This window comes from Urocitellus parryii, chromosome 2, assembly GCF_045843805.1.
Source record: "Urocitellus parryii isolate mUroPar1 chromosome 2, mUroPar1.hap1, whole genome shotgun sequence".
Taxonomy (NCBI): domain Eukaryota; kingdom Metazoa; phylum Chordata; class Mammalia; order Rodentia; family Sciuridae; genus Urocitellus; species Urocitellus parryii.
In genome coordinates this window covers 5,086,853-5,101,468 of record NC_135532.1, presented here as the reverse complement: position 1 = coordinate 5,101,468, position 14,616 = coordinate 5,086,853, and positions in this window count along the sequence as shown.

Below are 14,616 nucleotides of genomic sequence, written 5' to 3'. Positions count from 1 at the left end.
TAGCTCCCGCTGTTCACTAGCCATCTGGCTTTGGTCAAATTACTTAAGCTTTCTGAACCTCATTTTTTTTTTTCTTTTAAATCTGTAAAACATGATAAAGTAGCTACCTCATCAAACTGTGCATTAAATGAGATGTATGGAAAATGCTTGTGCTTGGCGCCTACTGAGCAGGGGCTCCTCAGTATGTGGTAGAGACTGGGCAGTCAGGGCCTGAGATGCCTCTCTGCACCTGCATCTCTGCTTCTTACCTCAGACCCCTGGGTTGACCCCCATCTTCATGCAGATGACACCCATGTCCTCATCCCTCTGTCCAGCCTTCATGTTGAGGTCTGGATCTGATACCCACCATCTACAGGGCCACACAAGAGGTGGCAGCATGATAGAAGGGTCACCCAAGCCTCATCACCTCCCACCCCATGCCATGTCCCTCTGTGAGGGGCGTTTTCTATGCCTCGGCGTCCTCACTGGCTTAGGATGGTAGTGGTGCCTACCTCTGGTGTGGACACGCCCCAGTGTATGACAACATTGCATCCTGATAAACCCATTGTAAGCAAATCAAAGATGCATTTAACACTTGACCCACCAAATATCATAGCTGCAACATCTTGACTCTCTTCAAAGTGTGGCCTGATGAGGCCTGACCCATCTAGAATATACCCCCTTTTCATTAACTTAAAGTCAACAGCTCAGAGACCTTAATGATATCTGAAAATCTATTCCCTTTGCCCATGTTGAAAACTCATCATGGAAATGATAGTTTGACATAAGCATAGTCTTGCCACACTCACAGGGGACAAATTATGTCTGGTGTGTCCACAGGTTGAGAGCAATTGCAATAGCCAGCTTAGATAGGTGGGATACCCCTGCTCTGTTGGAAAGAGGCGAATCCGCTGTACACATCTGCAAAATGGCTACACAAACTTTCACTCATGATCATTTTGGGGTTTAAGTGGATAAAGCATCCTCTCATCAAAACACCCAGCAGCTTTGGTCATGCCCAGTATAACTTACTAAAGAGAAAGCACTACCTAGTGCAAAACTCGGTATTCCTTCATATTCCGTCTGTCTCCAGCTTTGCATATTTTAAGGCCATGATGTGCCCTGCCATCCAGCTTTCCTCCAGGGACTCCCTGGGTAGTCAGGGGATGAAAAGGTGCCATGGTGTTCCTGATGCCAACAAGTGGCATTTGATGCAATGAAGATGTAGCTGGGGTAGGTCGGAGGGGCACCCAGAGCCCAGTTCCAAATAGTTAAATATCAGCAAAGCACAGGAAACATGACAAAAACAGAGGCCAGGCTGACATCTGGAGCTGGGCTTAAATCCTCCTGGGAAGCTGGACATTAACCCTCTAGTTGCTGGAGTGTGGCAAGGTTCCATGACCCCAGTGTGGGGCTCAGGGGAAATGAGCAGCTGTTATCTTCCAAAAGGTATGGAGCTGTTTGGATATTTCATCAAATGTTAGGCAGCATGCACATACTAGCTGTCTGTCTATTGGCCCTGTTTGTGGTTTGAGAATATTTAGTTCCCAGGAAAGGTGATATTTCAAGCAGCTGTCAGCCAATGCTGGGGACTAAATCACCAGATACAGAGAAAAGACTGTTCTAAGCAAAATGCACTGGTGCTGCCCAGATCTTCATGGTGGGGAAGGGAAAAAGACATTCAGAAAACAAAGCGGTTCTCCTAAGTCCAGTCCATCTCCTCCCCTTTGTCTTTCCATGAATGTCTCCACCATCCGTTGCCTGTGTCAGTCACATTGCTTCAGAGCTTTGGTCCTGCTGTCGAATACACACAAAGCCACAGTGAACTGGCTTTATTAATTAGAGTGCTCGCCCAATGGAACTGTTTGCTTCTATTCATAATTCATTGGCATCCTTGCTAAATAAATATTGGAGTATTCACTCATCCCCAATGATTATCTAAAAGAAACTGTATCTATCACAAAGGCTCATAAACTGGGAGACTGGAGTATAAAAATTCTAATTAAAAGAAGTCTACTTTTAATAGCAAAGGCCCCCATTCTCATTCAAACGTGCTAAGTACACCCAGTCCTGGGAACGAGCTGCTAGCTAAGAAGATTCATTAAATCTCAGCCACTGGCCTCTCTCCTTGCATGCACGTATTATAGCAGGACATTAAAAAGTTTCTGTCACTGCTTGGCAGTGAACGTAGACGTTTTGGGCACCCACTCTACAGTTCTCGACCTGGCAGAAGGGCCCGAGGGCCTCAGCTCCTTTCTGTGTTGTAGGCAGACTCCATACCGTCACAGCCTGGGCACACACCCTGACGCCCAGAAGCCAAGCTGCCAAGGAGAAAATTGGGACCAAGATGTGATTCTGGCCTCAGAGGTCGCAGGTACTCAAAGAGAGGATTATGGCTTCCTTCCCCTTCTGGCTGCTCAAGGGAAGTGTCCGCAACAGCATGTCCGTCTGACGTCTTTCTGCTTTTCAGCAACCAGTCATGAGGGCTGGCTCCAGGCTGTGTCAGCTCCCAAGGTTAATCATCATGCAAGGAAATAAGCAGTTTTACCCTGTCCTGGCCCCTGTGCAGGAGACAGCAGTTTGTCTCTTATGACAAAGTGCCCCTGTTGACTTGAGGTGGCTACTTGGATATTGGTTGAAATGAGTTCTTCCTTTTGCCAAAACTTTTCCATTGCTTTTACCCCTGTGAAAAAAAAATGGCCTCTTTATCATTCTCATTATCCTCCAGTCCATTCCTGGTTATCTGCAAATATCTGTGCTACAATTGGTTCTGGATATCACTCAGGAAGCCTTAACTTTCAACTCAAACACCATCACTCTGGGTTCCCATTTCTTCGCTGAGAGATGACACATACACAACCAAGTCCTGATGTCTGAGCAACCCATGGTTTCCAAGTACTACCTCACGTTTCACCAAACACTGATAGTGATCTGTTGTGGGGAATGACAAATACTGTGCTTTCTTAAAAAAAGAACAAAATAGCAGGGTAGAGGTTTGTGTTTCTTATTTCACAGCATGACACAAAACTAAGAGCTAACCAGCTTGTGTTTTCTAGTCCCAATATGAAGTCTTTTTGGACCATCTTGAGCCAATTTTTTGAGAGGCATAGGATGGGCATGGCTGGAAATAAGCAGTCCCACTGATGAGTTTGAAAGGCAGTGAAACTGGGCATCAGGTTTCCACGAAGGTAACCCGTAACTAGGGAGGTATGGCCACTGTTCTCGTCTCACTCCACATCCACAGGTGCCTTTGTTTGCTTTTTCTGTCTTGGGCAGTGAGCAATGTTATCTGCCAACTGTCTGTTATGAGAATTAATGAGAAGATAACTTTATTGCCATTTGGAATTATTTTTACACAAGATTCAGTCTTAAGCATTGAGCAGTTTGATCTACTTGTTTGTTTAAAGCAATGTAGATTTGAAAACACACCCTTAGGAATTTCAAGAGTTTCTCCCTATAGTGAATTGTCATTTACGGTTAATATTAGTCAAGAAACGATTCTTGAGCGCACATTCGGCTCGGCTGGAAACAGCACAGGTTGTGTAAGTTCTTCATCCTGGGAAAAGCTCTCCTATCCTCAGGAGGCTCTTATAGAAAACAGCAAATCAAGCCTTTATGTAGGTCCCTCTCAGTTATCAGAAATTCATGTGGCATCTTCCAAAGAAAGAAAAAAAATATTGACACATGGATTTTCCAAAGTTTTGAAAAAAAAAACATGCCTTAGATTTCAAAAGATAGCTTACCACTTTGTATCAAGTCATTAACATGGTGTCAATTGCTTGCAAAGTATGATTTGAGGCCATGTAAGAAAAATAAAATGATTATGATTATATCTCGAGCTTATATGACACTTATTCTGGAAACACTTAAAGTCACTTACAGTCTTATTTTGTTGTAAAACCTCTGAAAGTCAGTAGGATGCAGTATTCTGAAATAAGTACAAAGAAATGCTATATAATTCAAAAGTCAACAATAATCTGCAGGTAGATTCACAATTCCTACATCCTATAAAATTATTTTTCATCAATGATTATTTATAAAATATTTGGGAGAAAAGCAACCAATTTCTATGAGACTTTTTTCCTTTCTTCTTTCCCACAAATATTTATTTTATTTGTTGATTCACTCTTTCGTTTATTTGTTCAATGAGAATTTATTGAGTATCTACTTATGCTGCACATTTAACTAGGGGCTGGAGACATTGCAGTGAATCCAAGTTTATAAAGCTCTGCAGTGATTGACCTATTGTCCTGGCATGTGTAGATGGGAAAGGGAAAGATTGATGGCTGTCTTTTCTATGTCTCTGTTTCTCTCTCTCTCTCTCTCTCTCTCTCTCTCTCCTCTTTTGTCCTTACCTCTACACACCCATACCCACACTCACATACACATATGTGTTGAGGGCCACAGCCGAGTGGGGATGACACATGGCATTTGTGCCAGAAGTAGTGGTTGAGAGGTGACGCCAGGGAGCCATTAAGATGATGACTTTTGAGTTCTGGCGGAGTTCCCGTTGAGTTCCACTTGAGCTCTTGCGGGGATTCCTGGAGAGTTCCCATTGGTTGAGGAAGTGCTGGAGGAGGGATATTTCCGGTTGCTGGTTCCTGGAGGAGCCGCGTGGTTCGGGGGAGATCCAAGGAGCGTGTGTGGAGTGTGCTGGTGGAGTTCAGAAATAAAGTTTGTTCCTGCTTCAGTGGCTCGTGATTTGTGCCCAGCCAGACTGTGGCACATATGGGTCATGTGGACACACATGTGTGTATCTAAATATGCATATTTGTAGTAATGAGATAGTACAAATACTATCGAAACAAAAGCAGGAAATAGGGCAAAGCTGAAGTTGGGAATACTTGACATTGTTAAAATTTAAAGTGGAGTGTGTGTATGGAGGGACTCACTAGGGCAGTGTAGCCAGGTGCTGAACATGGCCAAGGAGTGGAGATGAAGCCATCCAGCCTGTTGCTGTGGAGAACATGCTGGCACAATGAGTGAGGAGGAAGGATTGACAGAGGGGGCTGGTGTGCTAGTAGCTGTATGTGGCAGACACTAGAGATTTGTTCTCCAAGACCTATTTGAACCCTGCTCCTTTCATCTCCTTCTACTCGAGTGGCAAGATCTATAACCCTTACTACTCCAGCCTCCACTACTCCCTAGGGATGTCACATGGCCAGTCTGGCCAGCAAGATTCCTGCAGAAGTTCTCCGAACAAATTTTCCTTTCCAAATAAGGCCTCTGGGGGAGTAGCTCAGCAGTAGAGCACTTTCCCACCTGTGTGAGGCCCTGGTCCCCCCCTCCCCAGCACCACAAAAAAGAAGGCACATCTTGAAGGAAGACACCACCCATTTTCCTCCCTGCCACCTGGAATGCTGAGCAATGCCTGGAAGTCCCACAGGCTCCTGGGTGATCCCAAGATAGAAAATTGAGATGCTCCCTGAGTTTGAGCCCCAGCACTGCAAAGACAAACAAGAAAACCAAGATCCTTGAGCAAGAGAGAGGAAAGAAGTCGTGGCCCCAAAGACATCACAAGCAGCTTCTCGACCCCGGGGCCGTAGGTGCTGTGCCTCCGTTTCTAGAAGAAAAAGAGTCAGTATTTGGAAATCAAAATAACTCAAGTGTATGACTGCCAGAAATATCTCTTTAGGTTGGCAACTTGAAAGAAAACAGGGTGCTGTAAATACACAGTGGACATCTTGATAGTTGTGCTGATTGGTGTTACCTGCCAGGATTACTGAGCTACGGGGTGCCCAGATATTTGGTTAAATATTATTTCTGGGTGTGTCTGCAGGGGTGTTTCTGAAAGAGAGGAACAGTTGACTCAGCAGACTGAGGAGGAGCAGAGGGCTTCCCTCCTGTGAAGGGGTCTCTGAATTTAGGCCACTGGAAGTCCGAATATAATAAAAGTCTGGGAAAGAATTCTTTCTCTCTGCAGGGCTGTATTTAGGTTGGGTTGACCAATCAGTCTTCTGGCTTCAGCCTCAGACCCACACTGCACCAGGCGCAGCAGGTAAGACTCCAGCTTTCCCAGGAAGGGAACGGATCTTTGTGTGCCGTGGGCTGTAGGTGGGATGGGGCTCTCACATTTTCAGCCCTTGTAGCACAACCTTAATTATGGACTTAGCCTCCATAATTGTGTGAGCCCAGTAAACATATGCTGTATTTTATCAATAGATACACATTTATTGAGTGTATGGGGGGGGGCGTTTTGCACCAGACAGGGCAGTCGAATCAATTATTATTTATCAGAGTATATTTACCCCTAAGTTTGGAAACAGTTAGCACAGGGTGACCTCTTCCTGTTCCCTGACTTTGTGAAAGTCAGTGCTGGTGGTGATGATTTTAGATCAATAAAACATGCTCTTGATTCTCCTTCCTTGGAGAATACACTAATGCACAGAGTGGGATACACCACTCCTATTGAGGCTATCCATGGATTACTGGTAATGCATTTTATTTCAAGGGTGAAGAGGTCTTGCTCTGTTTTCTGAAACATTTCTGGATCCAGAAAGCTCCTGCTTATGTCTGTGGCATCCACAGCAACATGGCCTCTAAGGAGACCTGTTGCCGGGCCACCAGCTCTCAAGGTCTTCAGGCTCCAGAGAAAAAAAAAGCGAGCCTCTGATCTTGTTCTACCTGTCAAAGAAACCTCACAGAATAAAGAAGGGCTACCTCTCCAGGTTCTAGAACAGTCCTCAAGGTTGCTATGTCTGAGTAACTTTGAGGTCATTTCAAGTTAAACGAAGTGTGATGGATGAGGAGGGTAGACAAGCTCTCATTTCACATATCAAAATAACTCAAAATGTCCACACTTTAATTACTTTTGTCAAACCACATATTTTAGATTCATTGAGTTTGGGAAAGGATGGTTAAACGTCATGAAAAATTGAAAATGAATTTTTATTTCTGCAGTGATAAAGTGACATTGCATTTCTCAGGGCTCTGCTGTTAGCTGGTTTTTCAAAATTTATTGGCAAGGTACCCCGGTCAGCCCCTATGTCAATCAGCATTATTAAATATTTAATTTCTGCTAAGGACAACAACATGAAAGTGAGATACACTAATAATCGAGGGCATGACTAGATATCAAAACAAGTAATTGTTAAGTGTCTGGGATCAGATGTGTCCCTTTTCATTTCATGGATAAATAATACTTCTAGATCTTTAAGACATTTTCTTTTCTCCAAGGTACAATTTACATTAGACTAGTACAAGTACATTTTTATTTATTATGGTTAGGTTTTCCGGCATTCACACACTTTTGAATTACTGGAGGATTTAAGTATAAAACTTAATAGTATACCATCAAATAAGGAAAGGAGGGATGAGACCCGGTAAGGGAAGATGTTAAATCACACGTTTTAGCTGCAGTGGGTGAATAATTCTTAGAAAAGAATAATGTCTAAGTTCTCAGGACGAATGAAGGTTTTATTGATCTAAAATTATCACTGCCAGCACTGACTTTCACAAAGTCAGGGAACAGGAAGAGGTCACCCTGTGCTACTCTTAACTGTGTCCAAACTGGGGGGTAAATATGTAACTGTTTCCAAACTGGGGGGTAAATATGTTCTGATTGATAATCATCGATTCGACTGCCCTGTCTGGTGCAAAGCCCTCTGTCTGGTGCTGTTACAGAGTCATTCACCTTAAACAAATTTTGGTTTGTGTTTCTTTCCAACCGAGCGCTGTGCTTACCCATCAGTTCCCCAGTTGTGCTCAGAACCACGCTGCACCACGCATCCCCAGGCAAAGCTCCCGTGCCAGGGAATGGATCTTTTACGATGGGGGCTGTCCGTGTGATGGGGTGCTCCATATTCCAAGTGGCATCCCCATACAGACCTCAGGTGTTCCCTGGGGTATGCCTACACCCTCTCTGTTCATCCAAAACAGGCTATTTAGGGACATATAGTAAAGCTCTAGGAAATTGACAAAATACATTGAAATAATACCGAATAATTGCTTAATAGCAGCTGAGAACTTGAATAGAATGCATGGAATCAGGTAAACCTCCTCAGCAACACCCCTTCTTCACCTCTGGTTTTTCCTTCCGAGGCTCGAAACCCCCAGGCAGGAGGCCAAATGCAAGGGCCCTGCTTGGTGCAGGCTATGGTGCTTCTCAAATGAGACCTGGGCGCCTGTCATACTGATGAAGACAATTGGAGTATTGCTCTCAAAGCACATGGCTGTGCAAGGGGGACAAGAACGTTTTCAAGAGGAAAATGAGAGCCATAGATCCAAGGAGTGCTACGTGAAGGGGCACACTGTGACTTCCAGGGACCAACTCCCAACTTCTCCAAAATTTGCACTTTAGGCTTATTACTGAATGTGAAAAGGAAACTCTCAGGAATTCAAAAAGATTTGATTTTAAAAAAAATTACATACTATCAAATGCAAGGAACAAGAAAGAATTTTTGAGAATTTTTGACTAATGAAATTTAGTCATGTTAATTCGATAAGAAAAAATTATTGAGGCTTGGTATTTAGGATTTGGTGAACGATAAACAGATTTCTTCCAACAGTTTGTGGATATGCTAATAATGACCTAAGTTGATTCTTGTTTGGCATGGTGTTGTACACTCCAGAGAGCCCAAGCCTGCGGCACTCAAGTTCAACGCATCTTATCTACAGCATCATGACCCTGTAAGTCACAGGTTGGATCCTTCAAGAATCAACGACTGGAAGTTCACTTACAGTGAGCAATAGTCAAGGATGGATGATATATCAGCAAATAGGGCATCTCAGTCAAATCAGAAAAGCAGAGGATGGACATCTAGAGTTGAAGTGATCAATTGTGAATCATCTAAGATGTAATGAGAGTGTTGACTTAAATTGACTTTTTTACCTGAAAAAAGTCAATATGAACCAAAGAGTGGAGATCTATCGAGAGCTCAGAAAAGTGGAAATTAAAAAATTTATGGTACTCATTCAGTTTCTGAAGGAGAGAAATGATCTATCTACTACATTTAAATATCTAATACTAGAACAGTGTGCTCAAATTGAGAAAATGGGAACCTACTACATTTGTATATGACCTGAGGAAAATAATCATTATTGTTACTGAAGGTTTTTTTTTCTGATTCTTATTCTTAACGTTTCCTAAAACTAGTAAAAGTACATTTTTGCATATTAAGTTAAGTATTTTGATCTCTGTAAAACACTCGTTCTCTTCCTTAATATTACAATTTGGAATACTGACGTATGCATCGATCTCTTGTAAGTTTGGTCAACGTAAGTCAATTCTTCAAACTTCTTTTTTTTTTTTTTAAATCACCAATAAAAGAAATTTATTAAGAAATTGCCAAGGGCTGGGGATGTGGCTCAAGCGGTAGCACGCTCACCTGGCATGCGTGTGGCCCGGGTTTGATCTTCAGCACCACATACAAACAAAGATGTTGTGTCCACCGAAAAATAAAAATAAACATTAAAATTCTCTCTCTCTCTCTCTCTCTCTCTTAAAAAAAAAAAAAGAAATTGCCAAGGTGTCTTGCATATTGGTTTTCTCATTTTGCATCCTGACCAGCAATAAGTGAGAATTCCTGTTCTCCTTAGGCAAGGAAGATAAATAATGGCAAATTAAGATATGAAATATTCTTCAATATCCTATTATGTGACATTACAGAACAAACTTACTTCTAAATACATGGACATAAATAAAGCTTCAAGACATGAAATCTGAGAGCCCAACTCTTTTCCATGGCCTTTCCACCAAATCCCTAGCACCCAGTTAGGTCCTAGCCTAAGAGACACCCAATCACCATCCTCTTTCCCTAAGTGCAGCAGTACTTAGATTTTTGCTTTGAAGTTGGTATCACCAACACGATTCAATGGGTCTGTGCCACATAATCTCTGGACCACAAAACCAAAGAAAATGGAAGGGAGACAGTGGAGTAGTGGAAAGGGAATGAGAGGGAGTATGGGAGGGCAAGGGGTGGTCCAGGGAAAAAAATTCAATCAAATTATGCTATGTCCATGTACAAATGTACCACAATGAGTCCCATTTTAATGTATAATTATAGTGCATGAATTAAAATAAACAGGAGACCAGTAGTGTAGAGGAAGAGGGGTGAAGGGAGAAGGAGGGGAAGGAAAAAGGAAGTACTAGGGAATGAGATTGATCAAATCATGTTATGCGCCTGTATGAATATGTCACACTGAATCCAACTATTGTGTATAATTATAATGCATCTATAAAAAACAAAAAAGAATGAATTTGGATGTGCAAATTTGAATGTCATCTACGAACCCATGTCTTGGGATGAGGGTTGGGGTTTTGTCTCTTTCCTAGATACTCACGTCATTGCAAAGATCATCAAGTCTCCTCTGCACTTCTCTTCCTTAGCAGGTTGTGTTGAGCGGAAACCCTGATCAGCTTGGCCTCTGCACATCTGCAGAATTAGCGGCTGGATGTGTTGCTTGAGTAATGGTAGCTAGCAGGTTTGCATGGTTGCAAGGAGCTGTGCCGCAGTCTGGCTGGGCACAAATCACGAGCCACTGAAGCGGGAACAAACTTCATTTTTGAACTCCACCAAATCACTTCACCCACGCTCCCAGGGAATTCTCCCGAATGCCCCTCGGCTCCTCCAGGAACCAGCCACCGGAAAATATCCCCTCCGGAAATCCCTCCTCCTGCACTTCCCCAACCAATGGGGACTCTCCGGGAATCCGGGAATCTCTAGGAGAACTCCAAAGTAGCGGCGAGGCGGATAGTAATGCCTCGCCTGTCAACCAATACTGTTGGCAAAATGCCAGGGGCCATTCTGACTCGGCTGTGGCTCTCAGCAGAGCTGCACTTTAACAACCCACTCCCTGGGTCTTCCTGAGGGGCCCTTGGCGTTAGAGTTGTGGGAGACAGTTAGCGTGTCCGGTTTACATTATCTCACCCAGTTACCAGACTCACAGTCTCCTGAGCCCACAGAGTCACAGCATTTAAGAGCTAGAATAGGCCTCTGGGATTGTGGCAGGGAACGAGAAATGGGTTTCAGTCCCAGCCACTTCCAAGGGGCCAGCTGTGTCACCCAGTTCAGTCGCCAGTGCTGTGCGGTAAGAAACTTGGAGGCTGCGTCTAGACTTGGAGTAGAGCATCCTGGGCACTAGTCAAGTCGGTTATACAGGTGAAGAGGCTTCCAAATGCCAACACTCAAATCTCATTCAAGCCCCTCATCTAAAACTGGGGAAACTGAGATTGACCAGGCCCAGTGGCTTTCTGTTGGCTTATCTGTCCACAGTGAAGCATCCAGGGAAGTGAGAGAAACACTGAGTCCTCATCCTTGGAGACAACTGCTCTTTCCTTATCCTCTGCACAATGGAGGATAAAAAGCCCATTCCTTTCAGGGAAATTCACTGACTCTGAAAGTCAGTGTCTCTGGTTTACATATAGAGTTGAAGTTCCTAAGCTACAGCTTAGGACTAAGTCTTGTGAATATTTAAGAGAAAAAAGATTTTATGCTAAACAGTTTAAATTTTTAAACATTCATCGCTAAAATGTTGGATTCTGGCCCTACCTATTATTGTCATTGGCAAGGGATAATGTGAAACGAAGACATCAGGGTCAAATTTCGAGGGACTTTGGTGGTGAGTGGAAGACGAGTGTTTGATGCAGGACTCAGAGTCGGGCAGAATCTTGGAGCTGGCCTCACAGACCTGGACTTCTCAGCCCTGGCACTCTTGTACTTGAGCCAGAGAGTTCTTCATAGAGGGGATCTCCCGGGCATCACAAGGTACCCAGCAGCAGCCCTGGCTTCTACACAGAGGCGAGAAGCATCACCCCCACTCACTGCGAAAATGAAAAGATGTCCCCAGACATTGCCACGTGTCCCTTGGGGAAAGAGTACTCCCAGTTGAGAACCACAGATCTAATGACATTAGTGGTTACAGCATCTGGGAATTGTTGAGAAATGAAGCCCAGAGGAGGGCTTTGAGGAAGGTTAATCTGTCCTCTGTAGCAGCATAGATGATTTATTTAAACTTCGTACACCATCTCCATGGTGATTTGGAGTGTTTTGGATGGATGATTTAAAAGAAATAAGGTAGAAGAGATGTCATTTAGGAAGCCACTTCATTTGTTGTTGTTGTTGTTCATTCAAAAATATTCATTGACAGCCTACTGTGCCCCAGACTCAGGAAGCTCAGAGTGATGGGAGCGGTGGCTTATGGTCCACGGGAGAAGGCAAGCACCTGGCGGGTTCTGTGGAGCCTGCTCCTGGGAGTGGGCTGGATTTGACTGGCCTGCAGGACCTCTCCAGCTGGAGGGCTGGGCCTGGCTCCCAGTGTTTCTGGTCAGTCGTGGGGCCAGGACATCTGCATTCCAACCCAGCTTTGATGAGGTCATCACCATTGCAGCGGGGGAAGCCAAGGTCCACCCGGAGAGCGTGGGTCCCGTCCAGGTGAATGGGGAGGCCCCTCCAGGCCACAGGAGGTCCTTCTAGATGCAGACCTGGAGGTGAAAACCAACTTGCCACAAAAAAAGTTAGCTCTTTCACACATTTAACAGAAAGTTATCATTAAACCCTATAACATCATCAGTGTTAGACACAACGTGGACTTAACCGTAAACACACAGAAATGTTAAGACTCTTCTGTCATGACATTGACCATATGGTACTTTATTTTTAACTTTATTTTGTGGACAAATGATAATTGTATAACTTTTTACAGGTTTTAAGATATATATGTATATGAAATGTATATATGTATATTAATTATATATAAAATTAGGCCAAGAAAATTAATATATCCATCACCTTCTATACTTCTTTTTTTGTGTATATGGTGAGAATATTTCCAATCTATTCTTTTAGCTGCTTTCAGTTATAAAATATATTATTATCAACCATATTTTGGTTGAATAGTATTCCATTGAATCACACTATATGTATATATTTTTTTAGTTGTAGATGGACACAGTACCTTTTTTTTATTTATTTATTTGTATGTGGTTCCATGGATCAAACCCAGTGCCTCACACTTTTGAGGCAAGCACTGTCCCACTGAGCCACAACCCCAGCCTTGATCATACTGTACTTCAAGTGTCAGTTTCTCTGTGTGCCTTTCTAACTGAAGTGAATGCAGAGGTTGGGCCACATTCAGTGTTCTATCCCAGGTCTCAGCCCAAGGCCTGGCACAGTGAGGGCCTCATCTCACCTCGACAGCACTAGGAACACATGGATCTTGTGTTTTTCTGTAATTTTTTTTTCTGTGTCCAATATTTCTGTGATAGCTCACACCTCTGCACATCCAAACACAGCCATGGTTTTCGGAAAATGTATCAACACAGGCTCTTCCTGGCATTTCCCGGTTTCATGGATGTGAGAATCGTGTGCCTTGGGTTTTCTAAGTTTGAAACAATGTCCCCAGTCTCAGGACTGGTGAACTTGAACATGGAGTCTTTGTAAGTGACTGCAGGTCTTGCCCAATGTGCTCCTCGTGACAGATGGCAAGGCGTCTGCTCAGGTCTAACCCTTTGACTCAAGGCACACAGCAGGCACATGGGAAGACCTCTGGCATCACCCAGGTCTTCTCGGACCCAGTACAGTGCTCTTATCGCTCTGTGTCAGCTTGGTCATATCTGGTGATACAAGTGGCTGTGTATTTAATGTTATGTTAATTGCTTCTGGCAACTAACTAAAAAAAAAAAAAATCCCTGGGTTCTATTCCTAGGACAAAAGGGGGCGGGGGTGGATCTGTCCTCTTTTCCCTGCTGGTGGGCCACCTCCTCCCACCCTGAGTCTGGCCTGGAGAGGACAGGCGGTAGCTCCCTTCTCACAAAGGCCCCAGCTTCTGGGAGCGCGTTCTAGAGGTGGATGCAGCATCCCACTCCTACCTCCGACACGATCCCGTCAGCCTCATTCTGTGAGAATTAGCTTCTCATCGTTCCCTTAAGCAGCACTGTGTGCTAGGCACTTGGTGACTCTCCAGGCTGGCTGTGGAAGGGTCCTTTACAGGACTGCCGGCCAGGGTCTTGGGGGCTGTCCAGGCCACACTGACCCTCCGTCCTCACCAGGGATCTCGGTGCTCCCACCCATTCCCACCGTCCTGGAGTCACCTGCCCACCCAGAGCGAAGGGAGTCCTTTACCCACAACCACACCACGGTTCGCTGCTTTGCTTTCTTAATTTCAAGGTGAAGTATTTCTACTCAGTCCACGATGGCACTTTTCATGAGAATATTAGAAACTGGTGATTTTGGAAATTGGGAAGGTTGCTTTTTAACATTCAATCAGGCTCTGCTTTTGAAATTCAATAATGAAACATTTTCCCTTGTATGTTTGATTGCCCTTTTCTCCCAAGCATAATGTGAAACTCTTAAGATGCTGATCCTTTAGATGAATCTTATAAAATTGCTTCCTGCTATAAACGATGTGGTTAGGAGTGACAAAGACCCTGAAAGACCAAAGTCCTTTTCCGGCCCTGCCTCATTTAGCAGGCTGATGAGCCCATGAAAGGACCAGGCCCGGAGCACGTAGGTTATCATCACCAGAACCTCGGCCTCAGGGAGGGCTTGATGGAGACCCTGGGTGGCTGCTGGCCCATAATGACAAACAACAAAGGCTGGGCCATCCCGAGGGGCCATTCCGAGGAGCCCTGACCAGGCTCCTTTGTGAAGTTCCGTGAGAATGTGCCAGAAATGAAGGAAGCAGTCTACCAGTGCTGCT